This window comes from Orussus abietinus, unplaced genomic scaffold (assembly GCF_000612105.2).
Source record: "Orussus abietinus isolate OABI.00-Male unplaced genomic scaffold, Oabi_2.0 scaffold45, whole genome shotgun sequence".
NCBI classification, from domain to species: Eukaryota; Metazoa; Arthropoda; class Insecta; order Hymenoptera; family Orussidae; genus Orussus; species Orussus abietinus.
This window is the reverse complement of record NW_019394256.1, coordinates 468,938-491,292: the sequence shown is the minus strand read 5'-3', so window position 1 is coordinate 491,292 and position 22,355 is coordinate 468,938. Positions and strand designations below refer to the sequence as shown.

General features: G+C 37.7%; 1 non-coding gene across 1 annotated transcript; it reads right to left on the bottom strand.

Moving 5' to 3' along the window:
- Positions 1 to 14,217: 14,217 nt before the first annotated feature.
- On the bottom strand, positions 14,218 to 14,335 carry LOC111674341. Its single transcript, XR_002762379.1, has one exon. It is a non-coding gene; the product is annotated as a 5S ribosomal RNA (ribosomal RNA).
- Between the last annotated feature and the right edge of the window lie 8,020 nt (positions 14,336 to 22,355).

The window sequence follows — 22,355 nt, the reverse complement described above, 5'->3', positions numbered from 1 at the left end:
CAGATTAATAAATCATCCGGCTGGGATTTAAATTTATCAGAATCAAGAACAATTATTCGTGATCGATCTTCGGATCCAGATTTTTTTTTTTATGATCTGCCACTTCCGACATAATCTCTTCAGAAGCTCGTAATTTAAAATTTCACGCAACATTAGATAATTTTAACCTGGATGCGTCTACGTCATCTCTATCTGAGCAAGTTCGATAATATTGTTTCATAAAACATGCTCATTACCATATCGTCTTACGTACAACTTAAATTGTTCAAGGATGTTAACACCAAAAATTATGGCACTAACACTTAATTCTATCTGTTAAAAGACATTCGTATATAAATTTATGATAATTTTCTCAGATAAACGTTGAGAATTGATGAATAATCAAAGTGAATTATTGTTAAACAAATTCATAGTTACTTCCAGGCATCAGAATTGGCCTGGCTTTTGTTCTCAAAATCGAAGTTTAATGTATTTTAATTGCAACAATTGAAATTTGCGCGACCTTCTAAGAGACGTCTCGACGACTACACGTACAGAATTAATTTCAAATGATTTTTACTTAATCCATTATGTATGTGTTTTTTATCTTAAACTGGAAAGAAGAATTGATCAGGTAAGTTGAACATTCATTATTATCAAAATGTCGTAGATCAAATTTAATACTCCAGAAGCTACGAATGTTCCTTAAAAAGGCATCAGTAATTGTAGAAAATTGTAAAGAGAGTGGAATAAAATGAAATAGAATTTCTTTAACACGAAAGTTCATCCATCCCACGAAATGGGGAAGACAGGGGTTTTCGTAATCTGCGGAAATCATTCAGCATTCGTACGGAATTTGCAAGTAATGCGTAATTAACGGCAATGCAATTAACCTTTCTTCCTGTGAATATTCATTGTCCATTATTGTATCAGAGACAATGGAAGTCCAGTCGAGAGGAGGATAGGCGGATGTGGGAATTAATTAAACCGAGCGCAATCAATAGACGAAAAGAAAGATTAGAAATTCTCGATAGATCCCCAGAAATGTCCCAGAAGACTTCTAACTTCATCAACGGCGAATTAATTAATACCGTAACAAATGGGCGTTTAAAATAACGCAATCAAGGAAGTCATTTGCTGATAAGTCTAAATAGGAAGTGAGTAAAAGACAAAAGATTCTCGCGATTGTCGATGCATTTGGGCCGGTTACAAAATGTTTATAGTCGCCGCCTTCTACGCAACGAATACTTACTACAATAACACATGTCGACGTTGTCGCACGCTTATACTTGGGAAAGTTGCAAAAGCGATCCCCATCGTTTGGATGACAATAGGTCGATTGTCATGCTTGTTCCAGATTTCGCGAATCCCATTTGTTCCGTGTACCCACCGGAATTGAACGCGATTAACGCGACGCCAGAAAAAGACTTGCCGTGTTATAATTGGTAGACATTGAAATTCTGCTCCGTTCCTACAAACAAAACTATTTGGTTAAATCAGAGTGGCAATTTACTTGGAAATCAAAGAAAACGATTTCCTTCACCAAAAGCCGATTGCTTTTGATTTCATATGATAAACAATGCAATTCGTTAATAAGTGAGGTACGGTCATAAAAACCATTCTGCCGCCCGTGAAACTTCAACTTTTTACAAATTTGTTTATAGAAATCTTTCAAATTTCGTAGAAAATATGAAATTTCATGGACGTAGGGCCTTCTTCATTGTCTCCGTATTCAGGTTATAAAGTTTGGAACGATTTGGTACTCTCAGTTCGGAGGCTACCTTCGTGAATGATTGACTCCTTAGATGCCACTTTCGCATCCCCTTTTGTGCTTTAAATCCCATTATGAACATTTAAATCCCGTTAGGAACATTTAAATCCCACCATGAACATTTAAATCCCTTGATGAACATTTAAATCCCATTATGAACATTTAAATCCCGTCGGGAACATTTAAATCCCATTATGAACATTTAAATCCCATTGTGAACATTTAAATGCCATTATGATCATTTAAATCCCGCCAGGACCATTTAAGCCCACCATGAACATTTAAGCCCACCATGAACATTTAAATCCCATTATGAACATTTAAATCCCAATATGAACATTTAAATCCCATTATGAACATTTAAATCCCACTATGAACATTTAAATCCCATTATGAACATTTTAATCCCGTCAGGAACATTCAAATCCTATTATGAACATTTAAATCCCGCCAGGAACCTTTAAAGCCCACCATGAACATTTAAATCCCATTATGAACATTTAAATCCCACCATGAACATTTAAATCCCATTGTGAACATTTAAATCCCATTACGAACATTTAAATGCGCATAAACGAACGAATGAACGGACAACGGGGTTATGGTATCGTTTAGTTAACCCAGGCGACCGAAATTCAGACTCTGATAACTTATTTCCCGAAAAACATAAATAAAGCACCAACGTCACATTTTGGTACATATAACCTACCCCGAGGACCAGCGAATACGGTCGTTCGCATCTCCGATGATATCGCCAGGAGTGTTTTGTCCCGGTTACCCTAGCGGAATGGTGTCAGTTACATAAGGACCCCCGACGGGCCCAGAATGAACAACGAGGGAGTGGGGGTAGCTCGGCCCCGAAGTGGTGGGGAGATCCAGCGGGGGTGCGAGAGAGAAAGAGAGCGAGCGAGCTTAACGCGGGGGCAGAGCGAGGAAGAGAGGTTGAGGGGTGATAGAGCAAGGGGGCGAGAGAGAGTGAACGCGATGCGGGCGTGAGCGAGGGAAAGAGAAAGACTGTGCCGTCAAGAGAGGGATGGGGGAAGTCGAATGCGGGCGACAGAGAAAGACAGCGAGCGCGCCGCGGCGGGTTAGCGAGCGAGACGGAGGGAAGGCCGACCGAGGGTGCGAGAGAGAGTGCAAGCGATGCGGGCTGCGAACGAGGGAAAGAGAAAGGCATAGTGGGCCCCGTGAACGGGGCGGTGGGGGGCTGCGAAAAAATAGCCAACGGCGCGATGGGCCAGGGATGGGGGAGGGGGCGAAAAAAGTGAAAGTTTACGCTGCCTCCATCTCTCTCTCGGCTTCTCGCTCGGCCATCTTTTCCCTCTCTCGTACTTCTTCCTTCCCTCTACCAGAGCGCCTGTTTCCGTCTCTCTTCTACTTCTTCGCGCCCGGCGTGGCGAGCGAGTCGACCCATTTTCGTTTTAACCTACAAGGGGCTATATCGCGCCTTATTTCTGTTTACATGGTTTTGCCGATCGTACCGATCGACTGCTTAAGTTCACACGCGAACGCGTGGGCTGTCAATGACTCGGCTCTTTTAGACACGCTTTTACATAATCTTGATTTCGTTTAGACCTCTTGCTGGTTGGTCGCCTTCGGGTGGTCGAATTGATGCGTATTGAGAATTCATGTTAACTAGCTTTGTTATTTTTATAGTTTTCTCCATCTTCCGTTAATATACGTCGCTCTTAGGACATTAAATGCACGATTCTACTAGAATCATATGTACTAAAAGTGCAGGAATTTTATGAATATTTCTAACAATGTACGGTTTGAGCATATCTGCAATTATGTGAGCTCGCCATTTAAGTGTTAACAAAAATGCTTTAGCGTAAAGATGCAATTGCAAATTCATTTAGAAACATCAAATAAACGTATGGGAATTCACTCTTAGGACATTAAATACACAATTGTACTCCAATCGTATGTACTAAAAGTGCACGAATTTTATTAACATTTCTAACAATGTACGGTTTGAGCATATGTGCAAATAAGTGAGCTCGCCGTTTAAGTGTTAATAAAAATGCTTTAGAGTAAAAATGCAATTGCAAATTCGTTTAAAAATATCTAATAAACATATGCGAATTCAGTCTTAGGACATTACATGTACAATTCTACTACAATCATATGTACTAAAAGGGCCAAATTTTATCAACATTTCTAACAATGTACGGTTTGAGCATATCTGCAAATAAGTGAGCTCACCATTTAAGAGTTATTAAAAATGGTTTAGCGTAAAAATGCAAATGTTGGTTCCTTGATAAGTGCTGTAACGTTTGTCCACCTCTTTTTTTCAGTGGAGCGAGTACATCGTTGGTGACGGCGCGTTTTAGAAGTTCTTGAACGCCCAAGGAGAACGGGTCTGGAGATCAAGAACAATTCAAGGAAGTAACGAGTCGAGCAATTAAGGCGACGGATTTAAACGCGTGGCGTCGACACATGTCGGATGACAGATCGCGTTTCCCGAGCGCCACGAAATGTGTGTCAGTGTGATAACGTCGGGGCGATAAATCATCGTGAAGATAATTCTTGAAGCCCTTGGCAGCCCTGTCGAGTACTCGGGTCGTTTAATCGCGTGACTTCCTGCGCACTGCATACCAAATGAAGTTTGCAACGGAAAGAGGGACTAAATGAAAAAATCCCATTATGAAATTGCGATACAGAGTCACGTCGTTAAGTAACGACTCGCGTACACATAGCTACTCTGTATATGTGTCCGTTGTATTAATAAGACTCGATAAAATTCTTGAAAATAACTGAAATCTTTTGTTCCTTTCAAGGAAGGGTTGTTCTATGTTGCTGAAATTGCTGATTAGATGGTTTGACATTACTCTACATACGCGTGATTAAATCGGGATGGAAGAAATATATGGAAGGCGTCTTTTCTCTGAATGGTTAAGTTTTGTCGGGCGCCGGGGTAAGAAATTATATTAAATATTAATATATTTATAAATATCATTAAAATAAATATTGAAATATTATTCCGACATTCTGTTCTTAGCTAGACTCGCTGTCGCCTTTTCTGTGACAGTTCATGTTGGATCACTCAACTTTTTCTTACAAATAAAATGATGCGGCGGGAAATCTTTTTCTTTTTAACATTCTGCTTAAATGTGCGTTGAAAATCCGAAATTATTATTTATTGCTTTAAGGAGTGATACGGCGATACGCACTCGCAGACGCCTTGAAAAAGTTTTCGGTCCTTTTGTTTCAAACCATCCTGTAATGAGTTTTCACGACACTCGTTAAAAGATGTAATTGTAACACAATGAACGTTATATATTTCGGAAAATATGTTCGATCAAACTGGATTACATTTTTTATCATTTAAATGTGTACATCTCCAAAGCACTTACAGTCTTCTACTTAACGTTGTTTATGTTTTACTGTTTTATGAAAACAACACATATCAAGCATTGGCGAGAGGTTCCTCTTGACCACTTTACGCATAATTGTTCAAAGCGTTCTCAAAACATTTTATATTTAACAATGCGACGAATTAACCCATTTGTATCATTAGCGTATATACATATACACGCTCAATTTTCCTGATCACTGTCATTCAGCCTGAAATTTGGTGATAAGGACCCTCTTTTTCATACCTCCTTACGATGCAAATGGGTTAAGGTGAAGTATAACATTTCATTCTAATATACCAGCGCGTTAAATTTATAGACAAAAAGATAGGCGCCGTTTTTTAATCATTTTCCACCCCATGTCTCTGATGGACCGTTTAACAGCAAACATAATTTCCTGCAATCATTATAGCTGTAACACGTTGGACAAGTCTAAAAATCATTTAATTATGATTCGGTGTAGTTTCGCAAGGCCGCATTTCTGTTCTTTTGGAATAAAAGGAAATGACAGAAACTGAAATGTGCTTTCATGGGCACTAATTTAAGTGCTGATGAGGGTAGCGTTGCTTAATTCTAGACCGAAGAACCATCCTAGAGGTAGAAGTGCCTTTCACGGTTAAAACCTGCACAAGACATGACAGCTGACAATTAAGAGATAGAACTAATTGAGGGTCAATGCGTGTGTCTGTTTATGACGTTCCTATTGTACGGGGCACATTAATGTCGAGAATGTGTGTATCATTTCAAAGTGAAAATGGAGAAACGAAGCAGGGGGGGGGGTGAAAACTGATAAGGCTAACACTCTCATATCGTATTTCCACTTCGCATTGTATATCAACATTTCTTGGATATTTTCGTTGTGGTATTATAAATGCACTATTATTAAAGTGTTGGACTTACGGCAAGAACTGAAGAAATTTATACTGAAAGAACTTGATCTCAAGTCTTATAGTATTAAAAATATCTGTTGGAAATGTTGTATACATGTAGTCTAACTCTTTCTAAGATAGAATATTCCAATATTTTGTATACAATTATGTAGGGGATTTTAGTATACGAGGATAAGAATTTCGAAGGGTATGTATGTATTAAGTTTGTATGTACGTATGTATAAACAATTGGCAAAACATTACGGCAAGAACTGAAGAAATTCAGACTGAAAGAACTTTTCAATGTTTGGATTGAAAATCACGCAGGGATCTCAAGTTTTATAGTATTAAAAATATCTGTTGGAAATGTTGTATACATGTAGTCTAAGATAGAATATTCCAATATTTTGTATACAATTATGTAGGGGATTTTAGTGCACAAGTATATGAATTTCGAAGGGTATGTATGCATTCAATTTGTATGTACGTATGTATAAACAATTGTTTATTTTTTTCCAAAACAATTCTGTATATCTCGGATCAGAATGAAAAAAGACATTTTTTTGTTTGTTTTCTTAATGAAATTTCACAAGCATCGCATTCTTTCTCGGGGCCTCCGTAATCACGTGTTAATGTTTAACACGATTTGGTACATCCAATTTGGGGATAAGTTTAGTAAGCAATTTCACATTTTGTTACATATACAGGGTGTTTTCTAAACATGCGGCAAGAATTCAAGGGGTGTTTCCTGAGGTATTTTTACGAAGAAAAGTTCATATAAACATTTCTCGAAAAATGCTTCTTAAGGGAGCTACGACCCTTCAAATGGGGCGCCCTGGGCCCAAGGAGGTAAATGTGCATCGTGGAAATTTGCAATTTTCTCGAAAACGATTAGCCCTATCGATATGAAATAAGAGTATCTTTTTTACGTAAAACTCCTTCAGGTATATTCTAAAACCAAAATGTAAAATAAATGTCCATTAAAAAATGGGATTATTTTTACCCTTAACGATTAGCCCTATCGATATAAAATAAGAGTATCTTTTTTACGTAAAAATCCTTCAGGTATATTCTAAAACCAAAATGTAAAATAAATGTCCATTAAAAAATCGGGTTATTTTTACCCTTAACCCCTTCAGTGTTGTGGGACGCTTCTGATTAAAATTTTCAAATTCTGAGCTCCGATTCTAATTCAACGTCAAAAGTTTATGCAGTATACCAGATTTCATAATTTCAATATGGACGGTTTCGAAAATATTGAGGAAAAAAACCGTATTTGGGGTGCCCCAGTTGAAGGGGCGTAGCTCCCTTGGAAAGCATTTTTTTGACAAATGTTTGTGAACATTTCTTCGCAAAAATACCTCAGGAATCACCCCTTGTATTTTTGCCGCATGTTTAGGAAACATCCTGTATATATAGAATGACTCTTTTGTATCATTTCAATATCGTTATATTGTCTTTGTCTTCTTTGCATCATGGAATCGACGGTCCGGTGGTTGAGACCTAGGCGTCATTCTTGTTGCGTCTCCGTTGGTCTGTGTCGGGTAACGAGGCTACGGGTAAAGTGCGTCGTGGTGGACGTAGGAGCGAGAGTGAATGAGAGTAAGTGCGAAGTGGTGGCCTCATAATGAAAGTGAAATCGAGGGCGCCAGTGCCGCACCCCACCAGGCCATCGGAGAGTTCTCTTCACCATGCGTGGAGGTAAGTGCAAGCCCCGAGCAAGTGTGCTAAGTGTTGTGCGTGCACGGTCATTTGCATTAATACCGACACCTCGGCGGTGCCAATGAGTCCTTCCTATCTAGGAGACTACGCATGTTACTCCAAGAGACTGCCAAGCTGCCATTTTACCCCATTTCCTGCCATCCACATAATCGAGATGACACCCCGTGGCGAAAACCTTAAGGTGATATGAAAGTGCGATATATACGTAAGAAACAGTCATAATATTTATGAAACTTATCTCCAAACTGGGTGCACCGAATTATCTGAAATTTTAACACGCGATCATGGAGGACGTAAGGAATAACACGCTGCTCGTGAAATTTCTTTTTTCGACAAAAATCTTGCACTTACCTTGGACAAGAACCAAAAAAGATATATATATTTTTTTTTTCGATATATGAAATCTCAGGCAGCGCATTCTTCCTTAGAGCCTACATACACCCTGTGGCGAAAATTTCACCCCAGCTTAAGGTGATATGAAAGTGCGATATATACGTAAGAAACAGTCATAATATTTATGAAACTTATCGCCAAACTGGGTGCACCGAATTATCTGAAACTTTAACACGTTATCAGAGAGGTCCTAAGGAATAATGCGCTGTTCGTGAAATTTCTTTTTTTTGACAAAAATCTTGCACTTACCTCGGTCAAGAACCAAAAAAGATATATATATTTTTTTTTTCGAAATATGAAATCTCACGGGCAGCGCATTCTTCCTTAGAGGCTACATACACCCTGTCGCGAAAATTTCACCCCAGCTTAAGGTGATATGAAAGTGCGATATATACGTAAGAAACAGTCATAATATTTATGAAACTTATCGCCAATCTGGGTGCACCGAATTATCTGAAACTTTAACACGTGATTATGGAGGACGTAAGAAATAACGCGTTGCTCGTGAAATTTTGTTTTTCACAAAAAATGTGATCTTGGTTAAATCTAAGTTAAATAAATAAAGTTGTTTCTTGAACCCAAAGTCAGTTTTTTCTTTCGATCATTTTGTGGTAAATTAAGAACTGATTTAGTATTGATTATTCCTTGTTTCATTACGTCAATTCACACTAGACATGCCAAAGCCAATCAAAGAAAATTAGTACCAAAGTCTGAAGAAATGACAACAATCACTGAAATGTTATAAACTTTGAGAAATGGAGATTATTCCATAAACTGTACTCTCGGTTTTCCTGAAATCAATTACTTTATCCATTTTTCTTGAAGGAAGGAGTTGTCCAGAATCAATCCTCATAATATTCGTTATCATTTGCTTCATAATCGCGATCGTTATGAACATTTGATTTCTACCTAGTTATCCGCGTATTCAATTAATTTATATTTGAAAGGTATTGCACAAATTGGAAATCCGTGTCTGCACAATTAGGATGGCTTCACACAGAAGAAGGCGTAAAAGTTAAACGAATACGCCTAATCTGCGCTATCCCGTGCCGATAATGCTCCTGGGTGAACATAACCTCATTATCGCCCGGCGGGCGTTCCAGATTGGCGGAATGGAAAGAAAAAAGTAATTGAAATGGTCGTTAAGAAAAGCGCTTGTTAAAATTATCCCCGATAACGCGTTTATCTTAAACGAATTTCATCGGCAGGCTGTCCAGAAATGAACCGAAGACACAACGACGTCTCCAGAGACTGTTTAAAAAAATAATGTTGCAAGGTAAACGCGCAACAAAATTATTTAGGATTACCGGAACAATGAAGCAAATGCAGATACGGAATCACCGTATATCTTACAATATAGTAGTAATTTTAGCAAAGTAAAATAGACAGTATGACCGCACGGTATGTTTCATTTTCTATCCCATCATGTTCTAAAATTTGCCTTCATTTTAAAAAAGGTTGCAATTAATTACTAAACCTTTCCTTCATTCTAGAAGCGTTACAAATAATTATTGAAATTTTACTTCGCTTTGAAAACGTTGCAATTAATTACTTTTTTCCCTAGTAGTCGCAGGATGTGGATATTGTCCCTTGCCGTGTAGTTTATATTCGGTATTGGCAATTCTGGGCTTAAAATGCAATTTGAAAAGTATCAGAGGAACGATTCTGGAGCAATGGAATTTTTCGAGGTGCAGCCGAGCATTGTTAGACCCATTAGAGATATTTTTACTTCTCGTTAAGGAGTTACGCGTGTAATGGCACGCATGTTAAAGGCAGGCAGATTTTACAGCGGCGCAAGCATAAAGATAATTAGTAATTTAAAAACGCGCTCTAAACCCTGGGACTCGCTAGTAATTAAATTCTTTCAATTGCGTCATTGCAGGACATTTTCCTTCATGGCCCCGCAACAAGTGCAACATTACAAGTGAAGTGCCATCACTAGGAAGGGATTCCTAAAAGCAAACGAATTGAAAATTCGAGTACATCGAAATATTCTTCGAGGGTCTTAAACTGATAACTGATTGCTGAAATTGGATTTTTAATTTTCGGTTCTTCCCATTTCCTCGCATCACGTTTTTTTTTTTTTTAACTGGAAAGGAAATTTAATATACACACCAATAACACGACTTTAACAACATGAGTCCGATACCGAATAATTATATTCTGTATTTGTTAATATTTTCGCAATGTTTTTATATATTAATAATTCTTACGCATAATAACAATGTTCGTTTTATTAATTTAGATTTTTATGTGGAGTGAGTAATGACTGTTTTTGGTGAAATGCCGGAAATTTCTCTCACATTAAAATAATTTCAGCTCAATAACATGGTAGAAAATGGATCGCAAAAATGTATGAGAAATGACACCGGAAGATTGAGGTATTGGCCATTGAGATTTTAATCGATCTCTTTGAAATATCGACTCGTAGCGCGTTTTAATTACCAGCTTACTCTTGCACTTTGTGCACCGTTAAGTACAAGTGCATGCGTGTACGCATTCGTGTGCAGAGTGCACATTACCTGCACCGAGATATCGTTTATTAATATCTAGATGCCTTAATTGAGACTTTCACGGGACAATCCGTTCGAGTCACGCCCTGAGTCGTGATCCTATCCAAAATCATGTTTTCCAATAATGATCGATTTTTATTTTTCGCTTTACATTTATTTTGCACAATTCCACTTCATGTCAAATTCAGGTACAAGATAGATATTAATGTACGACATTCTGAGAAAATTTATGCATGAACTTAACCAAAAAGATGCCTTAATTGTGACTTTCACGGGACGATCCGTTCGAGTCACGCCCTGAGTCGTGATCCTATCCAAAATCATGTTTTCGATAATGAGCGATTTTTATTTTTCGCTTCACATTTATTTTTCACAATTCCACTTTATGTCAAATTCAGATACAAGATAGATATTAATGTATGGCATTCTGAGAAAATTGCTGCATGAACTTAACCAATAAGATAGCGAGAAGAAAGATGGCAGAACTGCAGCCATCACTTATAAACCATTTTTCTTCCTTGAATATAACCAAGTATTTATGAAAAATTATTAAGGGGATGTAAAAGTGGCTTCCGAGGAGTCAGGTTCATGAAACTTTTCGCTGAACTGGGTGTACCGAATTGTTTCAAATTTTTCAACGTGAATGTGGTGGGGTTTATAAAGAAGGTTCTGACATCCATGAAATTTCATTTCTTTTGTAAAATTTAAAATAACCTATAAACCATTTTTTTTAAATCGAAATTTCATGAATTTCAGTACCTCCCTCATAATCCCCACATTCGGTGAACCCAATTCGGAGAAAAGTTTCATAAACAAAAGCTCTTCGACGCCCCTTCACATGAACTTAAATGCGTGTTTAAAAAAATTATAAACGTTGTGGTACAAGTGTGGAGATTATCATTTTATAAGGTATGGATCGTAATCTTAGATGGACATCAGACATCATTAGAGGTAATTGTTAATCCGATTTTTCCGAGAAAAAAATGTCGCCAGTTTCAGAATTCGATGAGCGCTTCTGATAAGATCATCGAATTGACGATAAAAGAGTGATAGGAGACGCGAAGGAAATTATTCCGTAAGGCTGGCAGTCAATTCGTGACTCGTTCTATTATGGCGGCATCGACTTGATGCAACACTTTGCGGATTTAATAATTATTAAAGTGACAGCTATTACCTGGATGGTGCCCGCTATTGCGCCAGAACTTCGACTAGAAACTGTGCACTACTGTTCGTCATTTGTCGATCTCCATGTTTGATCCTTAGTGAAAAATAGGTGATACTTTATGGAAAATAGGTCTGCCACGTACTCAAAATTGTTAAAAAAGATACAATAATTTTATAATACTTCTGACGGATGTTTTATTCAGACATCAGGTTTTTGTCACTTTTCTGTTATTCTAAAGAGGATAAACTAATTTTCTTCCGTCCAGGTTATTCGTCGTATCTCGTTTTTTCCTTCGAATTGCGATTATAGGAGCGTGTGAGTTTGACTTTTCGAAGTTTGCGCGATACAAAAATTGTTAATGGGAATTTCTTGACATACATCGGTAGCGTGGCGCTCTGATTACGGCATAAATAAAAGTCGAGTGAAATTCGTTACTCTTTGTTGTAGGCGGCACCTGTAATTTCACGTCATCTTAAGGGATAGTTGCTGCGATGTACGGCACAATAAATCCTATAAACCATTTACTGCTTCGTGATACTTCGATCCCATCTATTTGTCAATTTGTCAGTTTGCTCAATATCGATCGTGGGTCCTCCTGGTGAGAGCAACGGCCAACTCTGGGGATCTTACAAAGTTGCAACAAATCAAAGAGACAAGTTAAACATTCTCGATTGACAGAAACTTCCTTCCCTTTTCGAAGAGTTCAGAATAAATGATTAAGTTATCTTCCTATGAAAATTTTTATCATTGCATTTTTCATGGAAATGTAACGTAACGTAACGAATAATACGCGATATATAAAATGTTATATTATCATTGTTTATATTAAAACCACTTCATCGACAGAAAAATGTAAATTGCAAAAGGGCAAAACGTGAAACTCTTTACGCGAGGTGGAAATTATTGAAAAGACTTTTTTTCTTCAAACGTTAAATCATTCACTGCTCTTAATATATCATTAGCAAATTGATAATTATAATATCGATAATGAAATGCCAAATGACTCATTCTCATAAAAAATTTCTTTATTGAAAGTCGAGATGCAAGATGTTGGTCAATAAATGGTGTTTCCGTTGTTTTTCAACAAAGTACCCATATCTAAAGTCACTTTATCCAAACTTCTGTTTTAATAAAAAGCAAGTGCATAAATTATATTTATACATAATGCAAATTCACCGTGAAAAGCGTTCCTTTTCAGCGATCGCATAGCTTTCGAGTTATCTTATAGTATCCATTATTGACAACTATTAAAGTAAGTCAAAGAAACCTCACCAAAGCATCTTATCAAAAATTGTTACGCGAATTCTAAAATGCAACGTCTTAAAAATGTGAATGGAAGAAGACAACGGTCAACAAATGGTATTTTCTCCAGTCTCCAAGGAAGTCCCCCTAATCGATGATCGGCACTTCTTCAAAAGGAGAGGAATTCTCTTGAACTTCGTTGCGAAAATTCCGAGCCCATTCTGGCGATGGGAAAAAGGATCTTATCGCCTGGCTCGAATAAATCGTGCATCGCTCGTGGCAATATGGTGAGAGAATCTTAATTGTTCCATAAATCAATCTCGGGTCGACATCCGAAGCTGCCTGGGCACGACGGATTTGTTCGCTCGATCTAGATCGGGGAATGGATGGAATCGGGACCTTCTTGCGAATCGTGTCCTCCTTCGGGACATCGATCCTTATGATCTCCTTTTGTTCCTCCAATAGAGAGTAACTTCGATAGAGGTAACCTTTAACGATCTGCTTTTCCAAATGCCATACCTCCCTGTATCCGTCTTTCTGCCTCCAACGATGGACGTTACCCCTTTCTGGCTCGGACAAGGACTTTGTTTTTTGGCCCTAATGCTGGAGAACTTGTCAATACAAAAACTTTTATACGGGATCAACATTGTCGTGGTCTATCGTTGGCTTCGATCCGGTGTAAGGACGTGGTATGAACGTTACACTGTTAAAAAAATCTTGTGAATTTTATAACACTTTTAATGCAAGCTTTGTTCAGACATGGTATAGTAATTTTATAACATGGTTCTTATTTAAACAATTTTTCTTTCGTTTTTTTAAATTAAAAAAATTAATTTTAATTTGTTTTATTATTTATAACATAACATTGAATGAAATATATAAGTTGTTTTATTAATTTAGTACACACGTATGTAATAAAACTATGAAGGATGTCANTCAACGAAATATTTAACCTAAAAATGTCATCATCAATGTCTAACCAGAAAAATTGTCATGTTATCTGAGAGTGATGTCAATAATTAAAAAATCATCCATCTTTCACGTAACTCAACAAAATGCCACCGATGTTTTTATAAACCCGTTCGTTGCATTGCAGAGGGAACGGTTCTTTATCATTGAACACGTTCTATTCCTCACAGAACGCGGCGCGTCGTCGCGTAGATGGGGGAAATCGATCATCATCGCGTGGTGCAAAAACGAAAAGATGGACCGACGCTACGCGGTGTTCCCAAGCGGTCACCCATCCAAGTACTGACCGCGCCCAACGTCGCTTAACTTCGGTGATCGGACGAGAACCGGTGGAAAGACGTGGTATGAGCGTTAGTACAGAAAATGAATCACTTATACTATAAAGATAATAATTTAGTTTTAATGATTAAATAAAAAAAATATGATATAAGTAATAGCTTACTTGTATACATTCTACGTGAAGAAAGGGAAACATTCATATTTCTCTAAACTATATCTGAGAATGCGTTGATGAACGATGGATGGACGTTTCTTTGTCTCTGGTTTATAAATCACATTTGATCGCACAAATGTATTTTATATCTTGATATATATTCACCATCCATCACATTAATAATTATATTAGTTAGCGTCAAGTTGATTGAGTACGTTGTTCATTTACCAGGCACATGGAACAGATTATTGACAAAGTCCCTATTGGTCGAATAGAATTTTGATCCTTTTTCTATTAAAGGCGCCTAAAGGTGTCCGACGTTTGGTCCAATGTTGCCTGCACGTGTTGATTAATTTCGCCCATATGTCGAAAGTGTTCCGTGGTCAGAGCTAAAGTAATGTACAGTGCCAAACTATGCATAAGTGTAATAGAAAAAGTCAAAGAAAACACATTTGACATTTTTCTCCGCTTTGTGGAAATCATCCACTCGAGGAACAATGAAACCCAGTTGGCAATTGAGTGCATTTGGCAGCCGATTCGACATTAAACGCTGAGGGAGAAGCCAATGGCATACTCCTCTGCATGGGAAGCGTTCAATCACAAATGTCTGGTGCCTTTCAATGTATCGGAACTTGGCAAGACCGACTAACACTCGCATCCTCTCGAAACTAGATACGTGATAGGAATTTCACTTATTTTTGCGGAACAATTCCCATTCCCGGAGTTTGTTCATCAAAATTCACATGCCCATCACGCCGTCATAGCACCGAAGAGACGTTGCGCCAGACCGTTCAAGACACTTTCGCTTTTTATTTTTTATTATTTTTAAAGAACTCTGATCACCATAAGATATTCCAGAAATAGAAAATCAATTCTACAAATTATCGGAAATTATTTAATCAATTTTCGAGCGATACTTCTTACGGCGCGGTACTACATGTAAATGTCCCGTGTTATATTTTTCCCTTTCCTTTACAGTTGGTTACCATTGACATTCGTCTATTTTACTACCAATACAAGTTTCACAAATTCATTTCTTCCAATTTGTTACCATCGACAGTCATCTTTATGTTAGTATCGGTACAATTTGCGGTGGCGTTAATGCATCATTATCTCAGTTAATTCTTGACATTTGGCGGGAAATAAAAATAATAAAAATGGCACGTGAAAATAATTATCCCAAGAGCATTTTGTTGCTAATGTGCGAGGATATTCCGCGAAAACGTAATTAAGAATAATGAGTGACGTATGGTAATTCTTTTTAACTTAGTTCCTCTTTTTCTGATGGTTGTGACGCACCGAGATTTCTATTGTATTTTTCGGCTGGAGGGGAAATAAACGTTGAAGAGCGTGTGAATTAATTATGCGGCTTTCACATGTACCAATAGGTACATATATCCTGATTACGAAGTCTTGCTCATGCACCTGCGATTTGCTGCAGGCGACAGTTGCAACGTCGTCTCGGAAACGAAGGCCAAGGTCTATGTCCACGTCTTCGACTTCCGTGCTCTCTTCCTTCTTTCGATACAATTTATCCTACCTTTAAATTTCCATACTCTCATATTTTTCCTCTTTCTGGTTTGGCCTCAAGCCAGTCTCGCATTGTACCTTCAAAATATGTGTAAAGAACCTCAGGAGAGGATCCGGTAGCAACCAGATCCATCTCAAGCATTTTACTTCCTTGCTGAGTGTCGATAAAAAATTCCAATAATTTACATAAACCGAAAATGTAAATCATTATACAATTTCGGATACTATTCCTTTTTGCTGCACGCTTCATTAATTTAAACTAATGCTTCGCATGAAAAATAAGAAACAGCTGTTTGACTCCTTGCCTGTTTGTATTCTTAGGGCATATATAAATTTCATCACTTTTAATTCATTAATTTTTTATCACGCTAACAATCCTGTATTTGTAAATTTCATGTGAAATTTCACGATGACCACTTTATGTTATTCTGGGTATTAAACTTCTTAACATTTTCATTATTGTAAGTAAATTGAGCGTGAAATAGGCTTGGATTGCAGTAGCGACTTCAACTGCACTTCCATTCAAGAATAATATACGGAACAATTGATAATTAATATACTTTAGTGTGTCAATCCCCGCTGTATTCTTATTCGTCTATAATACAAGGGTTTTAAGAATTGAAGAAATGAGATTTCGACATCGAAGTAATCCGTTTTACAAGTATGATCAGGACATATCTATGAGCGTCACTTAACCTCCAAATCTTAAGATGATGTGAGAGAGGCATCTGAGAATTTAATCGTTTATCATACTTTTCTTTGAATCGGGTGTACTGAATCGTTTGACATTTTATCAGTTGAATATAGAGCCCCCAAAACATGTCTTGACACTCATGAAATTTCATTCCTCATAAAAGATAAAAAAATGTTTAGAAACAAATTAATAAAAAAAAGACATGTCATGGTTACTATGACCTTCCTTAGGGCCTTTATATTCACAAGGTAAAATTCCAAATGATTTGGAACACCTAATTCAGAGGAAAGTTTCATAGACAACCCTTCACGTCACTTTCAAATAATTTCATGTTTGATAAACAATTGAAACATTCTTTACAGCGGTACTAACAAGGAAAATTAAATTTCATGGGGGTCAAGGGTTTCTTTCGGGCCTCCACATACACGAGGTAAGGTTTCAAAGGACTCGGTACCTTCAGTACAGAGAAGTTTCGTAAACAATTGGCCCCTCAAGCGCCATTCCACATCACCTTAAAGTAATATCATTTTTGATAAACAATTAAAACAATATTAATAGAGGAAATGAAATTTCATGGTACTCAAAGCCTTCTTCAGGGTCTCCACATTCACGAGGTAAATTGTCAAACAATCCGGTGCATCCAGTACAGAGAAAAGTTCCATGAACAATTGGCCCTTCCACTTTCGTATCACCTTAAAGCGACTTCCAGGGATTGATTTCGGCCGTCGCAACTACCAACGACTAAACCGAAACAAAGCGAGTTTTCCGGCAGCTTTTGGGCGGCTTTCTCGTTCCCTGCTCACAGAAGCAAATCGGCGAGTAAGTGAATATACGAGTAAGCAAGTAAGCGAGCAAACACTGGAGCCACTCTCGACCCAATTGCTCGGCCAAGCCTAGCAGTGGTTCACTTTCGATTAAGTAATGTTTCTCGCTCTTTCTCTCCTCACCCTCCTTCTTTCTCCCTCGATAGATCTATCTTCCTCCTTCCCTCCCCTGGCGACCCGATAATGCCTTCTCTAGATTCATTAACCACCAAGAGAGCTGGTTGAGTAATGCCCGATCTCGATCTTTTTCCGGCATGCCTCGTGATTTTTGACAGATATCGGGAGTCCGAAACTAAATTGACTGCAATCGTTACATGTAACGAAATGTTAATGGCAATGTCGAAATGGCAAAATCAGCAACGATATCGTTCTATCCACGATTTCGACAATATATTGTCACAAAATGTTGACACGGTACACAGGGGGGATTTTCATAAATCAAATCGCGATGTGTCTATTCAACATTAAATCAACGTATCGTGGGCGTTATTTAACATGGCGCATAAAAAAGATATTAAAATTGACATCGCCATACTTATGACATCGATAAATAGTCTAGGGGAATATTTCCTCCACCGCTGGGATATATTTCCCACCGGGAAAAATCCCTTTGTTGCAGCTTTAATTAGTAGCTATTCATTTTAAGGGAATTACAAAATTAATTTATGGAAGATAATAAGAATTTTCTTCATTTTTAAGAATAAACAATATGATTTTGAATTTTCTAGTATGCTCTAATTCTTGCGGTAATTCCCCATTTATGTAAGTCGTGCTCTTATCGTTATTCATTGTTATCACCTTTTCCAATGCTAAGATCTAGCTCTCGCATTATTGAGAGGAATAGTTCCATGTTTATGACATATAGCCAGGATTGAATTTGATAATCCTGACAAGACGTTATGTATGAACAAGGCAGTCCCTACTTCATGTCACGCATGCATGAACATTGTCGTCCTGATAAGGCGTCTGTGATATAATGTTATACAATATATCTAATGGCTTTAACAGCAACAAAATGAAATTTCATGAGCATCGCGCTCTTCCTTAAGGCCTTCATAACCACGTGTCAAATTTTCAAATGATTCGGTGCACCCAGTTTGGTGATAAGTTTTCTAAATACTTCAATGTTCTGATGTATAGAATAACCCTTTCATACCACCTTAAGGTGAAGTTTAACCCCCTTCAAATCACTCGATTCGAATACAACACTTTTTTTAAAGGGTATTAGACCAAACTGTCCGAAACTTTGACACATCACTCCTGATCATCTAAGAATTGCCCTGACCCATTCAAAATTTGGATTTTTGGAAAAAATTGTTTAACTGAGCCCAGACCAAAACCAAAATGGCGTCGAGCTATCATATTTCGATCGATATACAATTATCGAAGGCTCTGATATGAGAAACGAAAGGGTCAGGACAATTTTACGACAATTTAGAACACTCTGGTAATCGATAAACTCGCATTTGAACGGGATAAAGGCAAAAAAAGTGTTGTATGCGNTAAACTCGCATTTGAACGGGATAAAGGCAAAAAAGTGTTGTATGCGTTTCTATGCTAAAACGATGGGAATACGAGGTCTTGGAGTGAAAATTTAATTGACCTGGAAATCATAGATGGCGCAGGGTGTCCCTCTGCAGTCAATTAGGGCCCCAGAAAGCATGAATCCAGAGGATTTCTCGAGTTTTACTTCGATTTCTTGATATTTATTGTACGAAAACGACAGGTGGAGTATGTCATTTGGTACAATATCCAATATAAATCGACACAGCTGTCAATATAAAAACGAATCATCGGCAGCGTAGGCATTTAGAAAAATCTTCTTTATCGACGTCGATCAAGTTCCTCGACGTGTTTCATTTCACCTTGATGAGTTCTAGGGTTCATCATTTCTTATCATAGTTTTCGCTAATCTTTCCAAGTTCCTGTTATTTCTCAAAAATTGCTCCTGCTCCTTATCATTTTCCTATAGATTGCATATGGGAAGCAGAGTGACCAGTACCAGTTCCACCACAACATGATATCGGCCAAGGACAGTACAACTGGTACCAGTGGGCAGATATCCCACGAAGCGAGTTAGAGTTGTCTATGGACGGGCTCATGACATTTTGCTCCACAATAGCGTCAATGTGACAATGTCGTTGCACCGGTTGATCTACATTACTTATGATCGAATCAACCGCATTCAATTATCCAGATTCATACGCTGACGCAAGACAATGGCTAGATCACTATTTAATTTACTTATCGCCTGGAAATAATGAAGAACGGGATGATTTATAAATATATAAATATATAATATATGTTGCAGTGAATATATATATATTACCTGCGAAATTACATCCAAAAGACTGGTCTCGGTTTGTGGGAAGAAAGATCATTTGGATTTGTAATACGTAATCCCCAGGTGCGGCATCATTAAAATATCGATTAACTTTTTTACTCCACACATTATAAGTGTTCAATTCTTAATCACTTAATAATATAGATTAGGAGCATGCTTCTCGTGATGGTTGTTCGGAAAATGTGACATAACAAACGAGGTGACATAACAGATTAGCAATTTTCGATTAAAGAAACAGCAATATTGTCGGAGGCTTGCCAATGTTGCATCGATTTAGGCTATCGAGTGATTTTTAATATTCTATTTTTGTCTTAATCGCTTGTAGCCTAATCATGATTAAATCGAGCCGAACGATATGTTTGTAGGTTGCGTTTGTATAAATGCTTTTATGTACTTCGAACGTGTTCCTAATCACTTTATGTAAAAGGCATGTAGATCAGTGGTTATTCTATTCAATTATCGTAAGTAACACTGATTTAAACTAGTACTTCGTATTCAAGAAATGGAACACGATTTTCATACCACGAGCAATTTCCTTCCTCGATTCTGATATTGCTCTTAATTATGAAATGAGCCTCCGGGTTAAGAATATTTTATCCCGCAATGTGCGTTTGGAAAAAACGTGACAGGGACTTCAAGGAGATTTCAAGTTTAAATGAAGGAAACTGCAGAACTAAGAAGATCAGCTGCACCTGCATAATTGCATATCGTAGCAAAGCACGCCATCCTGTAATCGGCTGCACTATAAATCAAAACTGAACAACGAATTAAAAAAACAATACGAGCATATGTGAAGGATTGATTTTCATGTACAATTTATAAAATGAAAGTACATACCCTGCTTAAGCTTTACTGATTAGATTGATTTTACGGATAACATTTATGTTTCAAATAGTTTTCAAATTTTATCATTGAATTTTCATATCGAATGCGCGGAAACATTTCTGTTAATCTTATTTCATTTCAATCTGTTGGCTGAGAAATTGGCTGAGAAAGCAATGTCTGTGTTTCTAATTTGGTACAGCTGACATTAAAATCCCCGCTCATCATTATTAATTTATTCCAATTCCGTTTTTATAGTTAATTACTACTTGCATTTATCTCTGTTTTAGTATTCATACAATTTATGAATATTTTATTTTTACAGTTTATTACTATTTATATGCATCCTTGTGTGCTAGTGAAGAGACAATTTGTGGAAACATTTTCGTTAGTGTTAGTGCGTTACTCTCAAAACAATGAAAACAGCAAAAAAGGGAATTTCTTAAAAGAGTAATTAAGAATAATTATCTAACAATTCTCATTAAGTTAAAAATTTCAATTTCAACGCTCTTGTCAGCCTCGCACTGATTTTTAAATGCACTCTCAGAAAAAGCTGCAGTACATCCTTGAAGCTCAAAAAAAAAGGATCTAGATTCTCGATATCATTCCTTGACTTGGATAAAAAAAACAAAAAACGTTAACAGCAAATTTATGTAAATATTTACACTAGAACAGCATCTGCAATCGGATTTGCAAAAGTGGATGATTCTTTTCCTCAACGCCGATGTTGTTTCTATTAGTGCAATATCCCAAGACATTTTTCTCTCGAAGTGAACTCAAAAAGCCCGGAGGAGGAAAAGTGCAGAGATGCAAGTGCCATCTTGCATACCCGAATCAAAATTTTCATTCCTCACAGAATCCATAATTATAGGCCTTATAAAATTCCGAGACAGTTTAAAGAATTTCAACTTCTATACACTGGGAGACATCAATGCCCTCCGATCCTGCACAGGCGATGCCGTATCTGCAGAGATGCAAGTGACATCTTGCATACCCAAATCAAAATTTTCATTCCTCACAGAACCCATAATTACTGGCGTTTATAAAATTCCGAGACAGTTTAAAGAATTGCAACTTCTATACACTGGGAGACATCAATGCCCTCCCATCCTGCACAGGCGATGTCGTACCTGCAGGGCAGGCATTCATGTCCACATTGTACACTGGGAGACATCAATGCCCTCCCATCCTGCACAGGCGATGTCGTATCTGCAGGGGAGGCATTCATGTCCGTCATTATACAATCGCGGTCCTATTCGGGTCTTGAAGGCGGCATATATTTCCAGTTTTCTGCAGTATTTTTCTAAAGTAATTCATACCTTAATTCATGCGGAGTCAAAATGAGGACCTAAAATGTGAAACAGGACCAAAAGAAGTCATTAGTGTCATCCTGCCTTTTTACAAGGCCATCAAAAATGCCGGCTGACCAGAATGGAGACAACGCCTGTATTCAAACGTAACGTGTCACACTATGCATTTTTGTCGTGTGACACTACGTTTTTGCCGCGTTCACCGCATGCTGCCGCATCCTGCTCTGCAGGACCGGCGACCGGATAACTGCTCGAGGAAAACTGATGGACTCTATACCTTTTAACTGGAACGGCGTGACTCGTTTGAGGTTATCCGGCAAAGCCGGATGCGTTTTCGCAGGTCCGGTTAAAACGTACGAGGTGACACCAACCTTACTTAGGTTCAGTACACGGAAAAAAAGACATTTGTACTTTCAGCA